The sequence below is a fragment of the Oncorhynchus nerka genome, linkage group LG7 (assembly GCF_034236695.1).
Source record: "Oncorhynchus nerka isolate Pitt River linkage group LG7, Oner_Uvic_2.0, whole genome shotgun sequence".
NCBI classification, from domain to species: domain Eukaryota; kingdom Metazoa; phylum Chordata; class Actinopteri; order Salmoniformes; family Salmonidae; genus Oncorhynchus; species Oncorhynchus nerka.
The window spans coordinates 81,633,990-81,649,743 of NC_088402.1; the positions used below are offsets into that span (position 1 = coordinate 81,633,990).

The 15,754-nt window shown below is 46.5% G+C and overlaps 1 pseudogene; it reads right to left on the minus strand.

Annotated features, from left to right (window-relative positions):
* LOC115118144 (zinc finger protein 385A-like) overlaps positions 1-15,754 on the minus strand; it is a 242,474-nt pseudogene that overhangs the window by 140,492 nt on the left and 86,228 nt on the right.

Below are 15,754 nucleotides of genomic sequence, written 5' to 3' on the forward strand. Positions count from 1 at the left end.
GTGAATGGAGAGAGTGAGGGGGGTGAATGGAGAGAGAGAGAGAGAGAGAGAGAGAGAGAGAGAGAGAGAGAGAGAGAGAGAGAGAGAGGAAATTTGTGTGATGGTGTGTGTCTGAAAGCTCCCTCCCAGTCAGACACTCATTCTGAGGTTCTGTGACTGTGCTGTGGCACTTTGAGTGGGCTAGCACAGCCTTCCTCGGTACAAAGACCTCATTGAATGTGGCATTGCATTAGCATGTTAAACAGCCCTGGCTTCATCTCTGAACCGCTGACTGACAACCTATATCATCTCCGTAATTACTCCATACTGCAAGCTGGAGCCAGCCAGGGAGAGGGGCAAGGAGAGAGGGAGGGAGGCTGTTTGGAGGAGTGTGGTGTGGGGGCAGATAGGGGGTATGTGTAGGGAGAGGAGAGAGAGAGGGAGATGTACAGAGTACAGTGTAATGTTTACTGTTCATGTTTTATTGTTTATTTAACTTTTGCTTATTATCTATTTCACTTGCTTTGACAATGTAAACATATGTTTCCCATGTCGAGAGAGAGAGAGAGAGAGAGAGAGAGAGGTTGTGTGATAGCGAGTGATGTTTTATAAATATATTTTCACACTATGAGGTTGGAATAATATTGTGAAAATTATGATAACGCCCTTTTAGTGTAAGAACTGTTTTAAAAGAACTAGCAAAATTCTTGCTTAAGAAATTGCTCTTTGCTACGAAGCTATGTGTGCTTCTTTTTAACCATTTTAATTGAAAACATTCACAGTAAGGTACTTAATTGTTACCTAGAAATGATTTGATATTGAGAAAAGATTGCTGCATTGGGCAGCATTATAAGGGAAACAATTTCTGATTATTTGATGATATCTACCTCAGACTGAGAAAGGCAAGGATAATGGTTCCATGTGAATCACACAGCTAGTAGACTATAGCAGATGAGACTGAATGCAGGGTGAAGTCATGTTAGAAGTGTGTGCTGTGTACAAAGCACAAGCATGGTGTCATGACGTTGGCCTCTTTGGGTATAGCAACCCCATCCCCCTCTGGCTGCCACCCCGTTTCCTCCTTCAACTACGTTGCTGTGGTCAGAGAAAGACGCCGTAAATTCCTGAGAATCTCCTCATGGACACATAGTAGAGAGTGAGTAGAATTTCATGGAGCACAAAGGAAATCCTTCCACCTCACAGAACTTGAGTGACGAACAAATTTCATGTTCCAGAGAAAGTATAAAAGATCGGTGAAGAATCCAGCTACGAACTGGTCCGTTTGTAACACCTTGGGAAGCTCATGGGAGACGGTGTGGCCACATTACCATAACGCTGTTTATATAATAGCCCCAGATATAAGGTTTACATCTAATTGTTGTATAAGATGAATGAATGAGTATGATACTGTTTACACAAATTTACAATGTGATTTTGGACTGTTTAATTAAGGAAAACTCAAAAAGGGGATTGAAGTTAACTAAATCAGAGGACCGCCCCTGAGCCCAGTTAGGGTCAGACATCCTGGACCGCCCCTGAGCCCAGTGAGGGTCAGACATCCTGGGACAGCCTTTTCTGCCATTCCAAATAAAAAACCCACTCGGGTTTTCGATCAGCAGACCAAGCTTACCTCAATTACGAGATGGCTAAAGGTTGCAGATCATGTTTTTCTCCATTAGGAGAACAAAGGTTGTAGACCATTGCTGAATCTTTTAACCATACCACATGGTTAAACTCTTAGACTATCGATACCAACAGAATAAGAACAAGTCTTTGATACTAATTACTAGTCTGCAGCTAAGAATTCGGTATCATTGAACGTGAAGAACGACAACCGCCGAAACATCCATTCTATAACAATTGTCACTTTGAACTATCCCCTCTAACAAAGACAGAGAGAGAGAGGGAGAGAGACGGACAATTCTACAAAAGACACAAACGTTTTACCAGCAATCACGACGACACACTGAGCGTAAATATATATATTGATTGCAATTGTTCCCGAATGAGTGAGCGTTCATGTGTAAAGGATTAGCATTTCAATTGTTATAATTATCACTTTGTAATGACTTCTTTGTTGACCCCCACTTCCCCTTTTGTCTAACAAGCCACCATGCCGGTTTAGCCCACTAGAGCAAATTCTCCTATCATTACATTTACCTTGTTTGTTTGTTTGTTCATGCATTTCTGTGAATTACTTAGTTAGTAATAAATAAATGATTTAAGACAATTGATGAATGGATGACTCATAGTGAAGACTGGGTTCGTGCAGATAACCAACTATTTACGACGTTTAGAATGAGACTAACATGAGGTAAAGTAAATAATTCATTAATTCGAAGACTAATCGATCAGATAAAATATCTGAAAAGTTATTTTAGGAAATTATAACTTTGTAATCTGAATATTTTTCCTTGGTGCCCCGACATCCTAGTTAATTAGTTACATGATTAATCAGTTGATCGCGTAGTAACTAATTACAGAGAATCTTTGATAAAAAATATCAGTCTTCAGTTAATGATAGTAAAGACACGACAGTGGATACAGCACATACTGTAGCTCAGGAGTTTCTCTGCATCAGCTTTGTACCACCTCACACTCACTATTCCTATGCTAAGCTTTCCTGCCTTTGTATCTAGAGATTACTCTCTACCTCTCTCTACATTCTCTTCTACTCTCTAACTTCCTCTTCCTCATTCCATGCCTCACTAAAAAACCCTCCTCTCTCCTGTTCTTTCACGCTCCCTTCATCACCCTCATTCTCCCTCCATTATCATCGCTTGGTCTGGCTCCCTCTTCCTTGCTCTCCTCTCCTATTTCTCTCTTTTCTCCTTCTGTCTCTCTTTCTCTTTCTCTCTCCCCCCTCTCTCTCTCTCTCTCTCTCCTCATATTTTCTCTCTCTCTCCTCTCTCTCCCCTCTCTCTCCTCTCTATCTTTCTCTTCATCTCTCTCTCCTCTCTCCCCCCTCTGCAGTAAATGGTGATTGATCAAACATTGTGCCAGTGATGGCAGAGAAGGAAGGATGCGGAAAATATGGTTATCCTGTGTCCGCGTGCCACGCATCCCAAATCAGCCCTCCCTCTGTCCTCTACTCTCTCCTATTTCCTTACCTCTCTTTCATCTCAACCCTTCCTCTCTTCTCTCCTATCTTGTCACCTTCCTCTCCTCTACTCCTCTTCCACTCCTCTCCTCTCCCCTCTCCATTCTACATTCTCTCACCTTCCTCTCCCCACCCCTTCCACTCTTCTCTCTCCCCTCTCCATTCTACATTCTCTCACCTTCCTCTCCCCACCCCCTTCCACTCTTCTCTCTCCCCTCTCCATTCTACATTCTCTCACCTTCCTCTCCCCACCCCCTTCCACTCTTCTCTCTCCCCTCTCCATTCTACATTCTCTCACCTTCCTCTCCCCACCCCCTTCCACTCTTCTCTCTCCCCTCTCCATTCTACATTCTCTCACCTTCCTTTCCCCACCCCTTCCACTCTTCTCTCTCCCCTCTCCATTCTACATTCTCTCACCTTCCTCTCCCCACCCCCTTCCACTCTTCTCTCTCCCCTCTCCATTCTACATTCTCTCACCTTCCTCTCCCCACCCCCTTCCATTCTTCTCTCTCCCCTCTCCATTCTACACTCTCTCACCTTCCTCTCCCCATCCCTGTCCACTCTTCTCTCTCCTCTCCTCCCTCTCTCTCATTCCTTCCTTCCATTCTCCTCTCTCTTCCTTACTCTCCCTTCTTCAAGTGTGACATGATGCAGTAACACACTAGTGAGGTCTGTTCATTATCACCAGAGTAGCAGACAACCTCCTCCTAAAACCACATTGGAACAGGAGATCCCCAAGGTTCCTCTCCTAGGACATTCTCCTCCAACGTGTTTTGAGAAGGAGGTGAGGAGAGAGGACGTGAGGACGAATTGGGAAAGAGTCTGTGTGTGTGTCTGTGTTCGTCCCACCAGGATCTTGAAGGCTCTGAGAGGCAAGCCTACAGAGTTACAGAGTACAGCCACGTCTCCAACCATGAGAATAAGGCATTGATGACTCCATGCTTGATATGTCACAGAGAGCTATGAACTATATGGTACATAACAGCCACATTCCACATGTTCACGTTAGGGTTAGAGAGAGGGCCAGGTGGGGTGAAAATAGCATAATATATTTTATTTTTATTTCACCTTTATTTAACCAGGTAGGCAAGTTGAGAACAAGTTCTCATTTACAATTGCGACCTGGCCAAGATAAAGCAAAGCAGTTCGACAGATACAACGACACAGAGTTACACATGGAGTAAAACAAACATACAGTCAATAATACAGTATAAACAAGTCTATATACAATGTGAGCAAATGAGGTGAGAAGGGAGGTAAAGGCAAAAAAGGCCATGGTGGCAAAGTAAATACAATATAGCAAGTAAAACACTGGAATGGTAGTTTTGCAATGGAAGAATGTGCAAAGTAGAAATAAAAATAATGGGGTGCAAAGGAGCAAAATAAATAAATAAATTAAATACAGTTGGGAAAGAGGTAGTTGTTTGGGCTAAATTATAGGTGGGCTATGTACAGGTGCAGTAATCTGTGAGCTGCTCTGACAGTTGGTGCTTAAAGCTAGTGAGGGAGATAACAACATATCAACATTATATTATAAGTAACAGCATAACATATCAACATTCTACTATAAGTGTTACGTTCCCCAGTTTCTGTGTTGTTTTGGGTTTGAATGTGTTGGTATATGTGTATTTCAGGAAATGGCTTCCTGGATTCTAAGCAGCTGATTGGTCGGCCTCATCGACGATTGGAGCTCTAAACCCTCCCTCTTGTCAGGGGAAACAGCTGTTTTCAATGACCAACTCCTTCTCCAGCTGGATAAAAGCCAGTGTTCCTTTGTCAGGAGGAGAGAGCTTCTGTGTATGTGCTGTGTTGGTTGTTGTCTGGTAAATTTGTTGTAAACTATTTTGTAGCTGGTCCTGCAGAGGTATGTGTTTGCTATAGTACCTAGTGTTTTTGGTTTATTCAAGTTGTTCACTGAGTTGGTGACTTATTCTGTTTCATTTGTTCCCGGGAGGCAGGGGAAGGCACCTTGGGAGTGTTTCGTCAAGAGGCCCGTGGGCATACATATACCTGTAGTATGTACTGTCTATGCACACTAGGTAAGACCTGGGCAGACCCCCCGCTCAGGAGACCATCCGCCACCTCATCGGGAGCATGCCCAGGCGTTGTAGGGAGGTCATACAGGCATGTGGAGGCCACACACACAACGCCACGTTGCAACACAGACTGTCCAGGAGTTGGCGGATGTTTTAGTCCAGGTCTGGGAGGAGATCCCTCAGGAGACCATCCGCCACCTCATCAGGAGTATGCCCAGGCGTTGTAGGGAGGTCATACAGGCATGTGGAGGCCACACACACTACTGAGCCTCATTTTGACTTGTTTTAAGGACATTACATCAAAGTTGGATCAGCCTGTAGTGTGGTTTTCCACTTTAATTTTGAGTGTGACTCCAAATCCAGACCTCCATGGGTTGATACATTTGATTTCCATTGATAATTTGTGTGTGATTTTGTTGTCAGCACATTCAACTATGTAAAGAAAAAAGTATTTAATAAGAATATTTCATTCATTCAGATCTAGGATGTGTTATTTTAGTGTTCCCTTTATTTGTTTGAGCAGTGTATATCAAAATCGTTCTGTATCCTAGAGATGAATGTACTCTGGTGCAAATCAATCCCAGAACAACAGCAAAGGACCTTGTGAAAGTGCTGGGGGAAACAGGTACAGAAGTATCTATATCCACAGTAAAACCAGTCCTATATCGACATAACCTGAAAGGCCGCTCAGCAAGGAAGAAGCCACTGCTCCAAAATTGTCCTCTTGTCTGAAACAAAAATATAACTGGTGGTAGCATCATGTTGTGGGGGTTGCTTTGCTGCAGGAGGGACTGGTGGTAGCATCATGTTGTGGGGGTTTCTTTGCTGCAGGAGGGACTGGTGGCAGCATCATGTTGTGGGGTTGCTTTGCTGCAGCAGGGACTGGTGGCAGCATCATGTTGTGGGGTTGCTTTGCTGCAGGAGGGTCTGGTGGCAGCATCATGTTGTGGGGTTGCTTTGCTGCAGGAGGGACTGGTGGCAGCATCATGTTGTGGGGTTGTTTTGCTGCAGGAGGGACTGGTGCACTTCATAAAATAGATGGCATGAGGAAGGGAAATGATGGATATATTGAAGCAACATCTCAAGACATCAGTCAGGAAGATAAAGCTTGGTCGCAAATGGGTCTTCCAAATGGACAATGACCCCAAGCATACTACCAAGGTTGTGGCAAAATAGCTTAAGGACAAAGTCAAGGTATTGGAGCGTCCATCACAAAGCCCTGACCTCAATCCTATAGAACATTTGTAGGCATGACTGAAACAGCGTGTGCAAGCAAGGAGGCCTACAAACCTGACTCCGTTACACCAGCTCTGTCAGGAGGAATGGGCCAAAATTCAACAAACTTATTGTGGGAAGTTTATGGAAGGCTACCTGAAACATTTAAGCCAAGTTCAACAATTTAAGGACAATGCTACCAAATACTAATTGAGTGTATGTAAACTTCTGACCCACTGGGAATGTGATGAAAGAAATAAAAGCTGAAATAAATTATCTCTGCTATTATTCTGACATTTCACATTCTTAAAATAAAGTGGTGATCTTAACTGACCTAAAACAGGGAATATTGACTAGGATTAAATTTCAGGAATTGTGGAAAACTGACCTTAAATGTATTTGGCTAAGGTCTATGTAAACTTCCGACTTCCACTGTAAATGGTTTATCAAAAGTCTATTTGAAATAATATACAGACTCACTTGAGGCTTTTTAAATGCAGTATAGTTCACTGGTGCAATATAAAACAGGTCTATAGCAGCACATTTCATGGTCATTCTGCCATTAAGAAATACATAAAGTAGACTGGCCATGCTGCCCCTATAGACTGGCTATGTGCCATGCTTCTACTACAGAGTGGCCATGCTGCTCCTATAGACTGACTATGTGCCATGCTTCTCCTACAGAGTGGCCATGCTGCTCCTATAGACTGGCTATGTGCCATGCTTCTACTACAGAGTGGCCATGCTGCTCCTATAGACTGGCTATGTGCCATGCTTCTACTACAGAGTGGCCATGCTGCTCCTATAGACTGGCTATGTGCCATGCTTCTCCTACAGAGTGGCCATGCTGCTCCTATAGACTGGCTATGTGCCATGCTTCTCCTACAAAGTGGCCGTGCTGCTCCTATAGACTGGCTATGTGCCATGCTTCTCCTACAGAGTGGCCATGCTTCCCCTATAGACTGGCTATGTGCCATGCTTCTCCTACAGAGTGGCCATGCTGCTCCTATAGACTGGCTATGTGCCATGCTTCTCCTACAGAGTGGCCATGCTGCTCCTATAGACTGGCTATGTGCCATGCTTCTCCTACAGAGTGGCCATGCTTCTCCTATAGACTGGCTATGTGCCATGCTTCTCCTACAGAGTGGCCATGCTGCTCCTATAGACTGGCTATGTGCCATGCTTCTCCTACAGAGTGGCCATGCTGCTCCTATAGACTGGCTATGTGCCATGCTTCTCCTATAGAGTGGCTATGTTCCATGCTTCTCCTACAGAGTGGCCATGCTGCTCCTATAGACTGGCTATGTGCCATGCTTCTCCTACAGAGTGGCCATGCTGCTCCTATAGACTGGCTATGTGCCATGCTTCTCCTACAGAGTGGCCATGCTTCTCCTATAGACTGGCTATGTGCCATGCTTCTCCTATAGAGTGGCTATGTTCCATGCTTCTCCTACAGAGTGGCCATGCTTCTCCTATAGACTGGCTATGTGCCATGCTGCTCCTATAGACTGGCTATGTGCCATGCTTCTCCTACAGAGTGGCCATGCTTCTCCTACAGAGTGGCCATGCTTCTCCTACAGAGTGGCTATGTGCCATGCTGCTCCTATAGACTGGCTATGTGCCATGCTTCTCCTACAGAGTGGCCATGCTTCTTCTATAGACTGGCTATGTGCCATGCTTCTCCTATAGAGTGGCTATGTGCCATGCTTCTCCTATAGAGTGGCTATGTGCCATGCTTCTCCTATAGAGTGGCTATGTGCCATGCTTCTCCTATAGAGTGGCTATGTGCCATGCTTCTCCTATAGACTGGCTATGTGCCATGCTTCTCCTATAGAGTGGCTATGTGCCATGCTTCTCCTATAGACTGGCTATGTGCCATGCTTCTCCTATAGAGTGGCTATGTGCCATACTTCTCCTATAGAGTGGCTATGTGCCATGCTTCTCCTATAGAGTTGCTATGTGCTATGCTTCTCCTATAGAGTGGCTATGTGCCATGCTTCTCCTATAGACTGGCTATGTGCCATGCTTCTCCTATAGAGTGGCTATGTGCCATGCTTCTCCTATAGAGTGGCTATGTGCCATGCTTCTCCTATAGAGTGGCTATGTGCCATGTTTCTCCTATAGAGTGGCTATGTGCCGTGCTTCTCCTGTGGAGTGGCCGTACTTCTCCTGTGGAGTGGCCGTGCTTCTCCTGTGGAGTGGCCGTGCTTCTCCTGTGGAGTGGCCGTGCTTCTCCTGTGGAATGGCCGTGCTTCTCCTGTGGAGTGGCCGTACTTCTCCTGTGGAGTGGCCGTGCTTCTCCTGTGGAGTGGCCGTGCTTCTCCTGTGGAGTGGCCGTGCTTCTCCTGTGGAGTGGCCGTACTTCTCCTGTGGAGTGGCCGTGCGTCTCCTGTGGAGTGGCCGTGCTTCTCCTGTGGAGTGGCCGTGCTTCTCCTGTGGAGTGGCCGTGCGTCTCCTGTGGAGTGGCCGTGCTTCTCCTGTGGAGTGGCCGTGCTTCTCCTGTGGAGTGGCCGTGCTTCTCCTGTGGAGTGGCCGTGCTTCTCCTGTGGAGTGGCCGTGCTTCTCCTGTGGAGTGGCCGTGCTTCTCCTGTTTCCCTAATTTAGATCTCAGTTGAACATGTTTACTTCGCCCAGAGTCCTTAAGAACGGCAGAGCAACTTTATGCGTATGCTCATCCCTCTCTTCTCTCCTCCTTTCCCAACCTCTCTCCAAGGTCATCCCTCCATCCTTCATGATTAATTAATAGGTGCTAATTGAGGAGACCTAATCTCTCTGACAACTGCTGACATAGCAGGACACTTTGTCCCCTCTCACATACTTTCTCACCCCTCCTCTCTCTCTTTCTCACCCCTCTTCTCACCCCTCTCCCACTTCAATTCAATGTAATTTTAGGGGCTTTATTGGCCTTGGAAATATATGTTAACATTGCCAAAGCAAGTGAAAAAGATAATAAACAATAACAAACATTAAACATTACACTCACAGAAGATCCAAAATAATAAAGACGCTGTCTCACCCCTCTCTCTCCTCCTCACCCCTCCTCTCTCTCCTCCTCACCCCTCCTCTCTCTCCTCCTCACCCCTCCTCTCTCTCCTCCTCACCCCTCCTCTCTCTCTACCTCACCCCTCCTCTCTCTCCTCCTCACCCCTCCTCTCTCTCCTCCTCACCCCTCCTCTCTCTCCTCCTCACCCCTCCTCTCTCCCCACCTCACCCCTCCTCTCTCTCTACCTCACCCCTCCTCTCTCTCCACCTCACCCCTCCTCTCTCTCTACCTCACCCCTCCTCTCTCTCCTCCTCACCCCTCCTCTCTCTCCTCCTCACCCCTCCTCTCTCTCCACCTCACCCCTCCTCTCTCTCTACCTCACCCCTCCTCTCTCTCTACCTCACCCCTCCTCTCTCTCCACCTCACCCCTCCTCTCTCTCCACCTCACCCCTCCTCTCTCTCCACCTCACCCCTCCTCTCTCTCCACCTCACCCCTCCTCTCTCTCCACCTCACCCCCACCTCACCCCTCCTCTCTCTCTCCTCTTCACCCCTCCTCCCTCTCCTCCTCACCCCTCCTCTCTCTCCACCTCACCCCTCCTCTCTCTCCACCTCCCCCTCCTCTCTCTCCACCTCACCCCTCTCTCTCTCCACCTCACCCCTCCTCTCTCCTCCTCCTCACCCCTCCTCTCTCTCCACCTCCCCCTCCTCTCTCCTCCTCCTCACCCCTCCTCTCTCTCCACCTCACCCCTCCTCCCTCTCCTCCTCACCCCTCCTCTCTCTCCTCCTCACCCTTCCTCCCTCTCCTCCTCACACCTCTCTCCCACCTCACCCCTCCTCTCTCTCCTCCTCACCCCTCCTCCCTCTCCTCCTCACCCCTCCTCTCTCTCCTCCTCACCCCTCCTCCCTCTCCTCCTCACACCTCCCTCTCCTCCTCACCTCTTCTCTCTCCACCTCACCCGTCCTCTCTCTCATCCTTCCCCACTTCTCTCTCCTCCCCACCCCTCCTCCCTCTCCTCCCCACCCCTCCTCTCTCTCCTCCTCACCCCTACTCTCACACCTGTACTACTTTCTCACTCCTCCTCCCTCTCCTCCTCACCCCTCCTCTCTCTCCTCCTTCCCCCACTTCTCTCTCCTCCTCACTCCTACTCTCACACCTCTACTACTTTCTCACTCCTCCTCCCTCTCCTCCTCACCCTTCCTCTCTCTCCTCCTTCCCCACTTCTCTCTCCACCTCACCCCTCCTCCCTCTCCACCTCACCCCTCCTCTCTCTCCTCCTTCCCCACTTCTCTCTCCTCCTCTCCCCTACTCTCACACCTCTACTACTTTCTCACTCCTCCTCCCTCTCCTCCTCACCCTTCCTCTCTCTCCTCCTTCCCCACTTCTCTCTCCACCTCACCCCTACTCCCTCTCCTCCTTCCCCACTTCTCTCTCCTCCTCACCCTTCCTCTCGGACTCTCTCTCGCCCCTCTCCCACTTTCTCTACCCCTCCCCAATCCTCACTTCTCACACACTTCAATCAAATTTTATTTGTCACATACACATGATTAGCAGATGTAAATGTGAGTGTAGCGAAAGGCTTCTAGTTCCGACAGTGCAGTAATATCTAACAAGTAATCTAACAAATTCACAATGACTACCTTATACACACAATATAAGGGGATGTAATAAGAATATGTACATGTAAATATATGGATGCTCGGTGGCTGTGCAGTATAGGCAAGATGCAATAGATGGTGTAAAATACAATATATACATATGAGATGAGATGAGCAATGTAGGATAGGTAAACATTTTTTAAACGTGATTATTTAAAGTAACTAGTTATACCATTAAATCCATTTATTGAAGTGGCCAGTGATTTGAGTCTATGTTGGCAGCAGCCTCTCTATGTTAGTGATGGCTGTTTAACAGTCTGAGGGCCTTGAGATAGAAGCTGTTTTTCAGTTTCTCGGTCCCAGCTTTGATGCACCTGTACTGACCTCTCATTCTGGATGATAGCGGGGTGGACAGGCAGTGGCTCGGGTGGTTGTTGACCTTGATTATCTTTTTGGCCTTCCTGTGACATCGGGTGCTGTAGGTGTCCTGGATGGCAGGCAGTTTGCCAGTGCACTACCCTCTGGTGAGCCTTGCGGTTGAGGGCGGTGCAGTTGCCGTAACAGGCAGTGATACAGCCCGACAAGATGTTCCTGATTGTGCATCTGTAGAAGTTTGTGAGAGTTTTAGGTGACAAGCCAAATTTCTTCAGCCTCCTGAGGTTGAAGAGGCCATGTCGTGCCTTCTTCACCACACTGTCTGTGGGTGGACCATTTCAGTTTGTCCGTGATGTGTACGCCGAGGAACTTAAAACTTTCCACCTTCTCCACTAAAGTTCCGTCAATGTGGATAGGGGGGTGCTCCCTCTGCTGTTTCCTGAAGTCCATGATCATCATCTTTGTTTTGTTGACATTGAGTGAGAGGTTATTGTCCTGACACCACACTCCGAGGGCCCTCACCTCCTTCCTGTAGGCCGTCTCGTCGTTGTTGGTAATCAAGCTTACCACTGTAGTGTCGTCTGCAAACTTGATGATTGAGTTGGAGGCGTGCATGGCCACACAGTCGTAGGTGAACAGGGAGTACAGGGGAGGGGTGAGAACACACCCTTGTGGGACCCCAGTGTTGAGGATCAGCGAGGTGTAGATGTTGTTTCCTACCTTCACCACCTGAGGGCGGCCCGTCAGAAAGTCCAGGACACCAGTTGCACAGGGCAGGGTCGAGATACAGGGTCTCAAGCTTAATGATGAGTTTGGAGGGTACTATGGTGTTGAATGCTGTGCTGTAGTCAATGAACAGCATTCTTACATATGTATTCCTCTTGTCCAGATGGGATTGTACAGTGTGATGGCTATTGCATCGTCTGTGGACCTATTGGGGCGGAAAGCAAATTGGAGTAGGTCTTTGGTGACGGTAAGGGTGGAGGTGATATGATCCTTGACTAGTCTCTCAAAGCACTTCATGATGACAGAAGTGAGTGCTACGGGGCGATAGTCATTTAGTTCAGTTACCTTAGCTTTCATTTAGTTCATTTTCTCCCTAACTCTCTCTCCTATTTTCTCCCTCTCCTCCCACTTTCTCATCCCTCCTCCTCATCTCTAACGGCAATTTCTTTCCCACTCCTGCATCTCCTTCCCCTCGCCAGACAACCTCCCCTCTACTCCCTCCTCACGTACCCCTAGCCAAGCAACCTCCCCCCCACTCACTCCCTCCTCTCCTTCCACTCACCAGACCACCTCCACCTCACTCTCTCCCTCCTTCTCCTAGTCAGACAACCTCCCCCTCACTCCCTCTCCTCCTTCTCCTAGACAGACAACCTCCCCCTCACTCCCTCCTCTCCTTCCCCTCACCAGGCAACCTCCCCCTCACTCCCTCTTCTCCTTCTCCTAGACAGACAACCTCCCCCTGAATTCTTCCTCTCCATGTCTGTAATCAGTGCTTAATTTGAGCCGGATCCTGCCAGAACAGGATCCAGCACATATCAGTTTTGGTCCATTTGTTCCAGGAGCCTATTTGCCAGGATCCAGTACCTCTCATGGCATAAAAAATCATTTTCACTGTTTGCAATGTAAACATTTTAATAAAAGTGATCAGAGTTCATTCGAGTTTCCTCCTCTGTAATTCTCCCGCCCCCTAAAAAAATGTAGCCCAATGTGAAAACGTGCATTTTCAGCCCAAACCTTATATTGTAAGAATTGATTTGAGTTATAGTTGTAGAATTACTGCCGTCGATTCAGAAATAAATTAAATAATTCAGGATACTACACCAGGAATAGGTCTATAATTTAGCCACAGGATCAATAGCTTATTGTTTTTTTAATAGCCTAGCTGTGGACTGTGTGTAGCCCAATCACAAGGCATTACTTACAGTCGGGAAAGTGTGGCAGTGAACAGCATGCAGCCAAAACAGGCCTTTCGCAATATTTCAAATACAATCGTGGGATAGCACAGGTTGGAAATCATATGGCTCCTGCTGAAACAAAACTACTTATCTGTCTGCAGGCTACGAAAATATGTTGTACATTTCCAAATAGGCCTATTGAGTGAACAGCATTGTTTTCTCAAACTTAAACCAGAGAGAGGCTTTTGGCACGAGCGCATTGGCCATCGCAGGTGAGCATTGGCTTCCCCAAAAAATGTACCAAGAAAAAAATAACAAAATAAAGTAATGTATTGTTAGTCTCTGTTTCACAGTTTTCCTTCAATTCGCAAGAGGCTGAATGTATCTCACAGGAGAAAGCAGCCGAGCAAAACAGCGCCCCTCGTTCTCGCTACGTGTAGACCATGTATCTGATGCTGTCTGGACCAAACAAGTATGATATTGTTGCCGCCCGTAGCACTGAAGGCAAGGGAAGCCAGCGAGCATCTAGCTTCCCTTGACAAAGTATAAAACATTAGCCAATCAGCGTTGAGCTAAACGGAGCGAGCTCAACTGTGAATGGTCCTGGCGCACCAAAGTGTCAAGGGAAGCCAGCTTGGAGTGTTTCATCTCATTGTATGTTGTCCTGTGACTAGCTAAAGGTTGTGTTGTCCTGTGACTAGCTAAAGGTTGTGTTGTCCTCCTGTGACTAGCTAAAAGTTGTGTTGTCCTCCTGTGACTAGCTAAAGGTTGTGTTGTCCTCCTGTGACTAGCTAAAGGTTGTGTTGTCCTCCTGTGACTAGCTAAAAGTTGTGTTGTCCTCCTGTGACTAGCTAGATGGCTAGCTAAAATTGTCCCTTTCCTAAATTAGCCATGGATGGAGATAGGGATCTGGACTTGTGGTTTTACTTATTTCTCCGTACTGGCCAATGATTATAACAGTGATTCTGATTCAACCAGTAATTCACACATTGTTGTGCCCCTGACCTGAGAGAATTGAAGTTCAATATGTAGCTAGAAGGATAATGTAAACTAGCTAACGTTGCCCATGAACGGAAGTTAGGCTAGTGAGCAAGCATTTTAGCTAGGTAACCTAGGACAACACTGTATAACAGAGTGATAGACCGTTTAGTCAACATGAAAAATAGGAGGATGGCATTGGTGTTGCTCTACAAGTAGGGTGAGTCCACATTATTTTCTACTTGCACGAACGCGCACACACACACGCACGCACGCACGCACACGCACACACAGAAATCAGAACCATGGAAAGACACATCATATTTAGCTTACGTGGACTAAATTGTAGTTGGTATCTTTTACTGTAGTTGTCACTGACCTAGATTTGATGATATTGAAATGTTGAAGTTGAAATGGTGCTGGAATAGTGGAGGCAGCTCCTGTAAGACATACCTCTACCTGTTGCATTCAGCGCATGTGACAAATAACATTTGAATGTCTTTGTTTTCTTTACGACCTGTCGTAACTCTCTGTGGTTCTAACGTCTCGATCACACCGACATCATAATTTCATTTTGGTACACCAGAAGTACATTCATTTCCAATGGAACGCTGCGTTTTCCTTTCAGCATTACATATACACCACCCAGAAAGAAGGCATAAATCAATAGTTGTTAAGTGGTACTAAAATGGTGGAAACATACATTTGCTCGACCATGCTGTAGGTCATGATGTAGTCTATGCTGTAGGTCATGTAACTGTCTGTTACTGTACATGCAATATGCTTTGTGGACTTCACTGGACAGATGTTCCTGTCCGGTTTTGATGATGAAACATGTGTGGTTGAATTTATTCTGCCACTGTGACTTCTTATTGTCTCGGTCTTAGGCCTGTATATCACGGTGCCAAGGCCTATGAACTAACTCGATTATAGAGCAAACAACACAATTATCACAACACATAGGTTGTAATATGGCGTTTTAGTGTCACGCCCTGGCCTTAGTATTCTGTGATTTCTTTATTATGTTGGTTAGGCTAGGGTGTGACATGGGTGATTTATGTGTCTTGTTTTGTCTAGGGATTTTGTAGTCTATGGGGGTTGTGTTCAGTTGAGTGTTCTAGGTAAGTCTATGGTTGCCTGGAGTGGTTCTCAATCAGAGGCAGGTGTTTATCGTTGTCTCTGATTGGGAACCATATTTAGGCAGCCATATTCTTTAGGTATGTTGTGGGTGATTGTTCCTGTCTCTGTGTTTTGCACCAGTTAGGACTGTTTTGGTTTTTCCACGTTTTCTTATTTTGTATAGTGTTCACGTTTTCATCTTTCATTAAAGATGTTTATAAATAACCCCGCTGCATTTTGGTCCGCCTCTCCTTCCCAGGAAGAAAACCGTTACATTTAGTGGGGGTGAGCTGCGCATCATTGGATGAGTCAGTTAAACTTGAAAGCTTTTTAGGATTATAATTTCCTCCTCATATTGTACAATATGTGCGTTGCGTCTCCTCCACATACCTAGACCTAGGTTATTGATGGATTCAAGTCCAGGTTGTTTTTTAATGATCGCACATTCTCAGTTTGTCAGTGTCCAAGTAG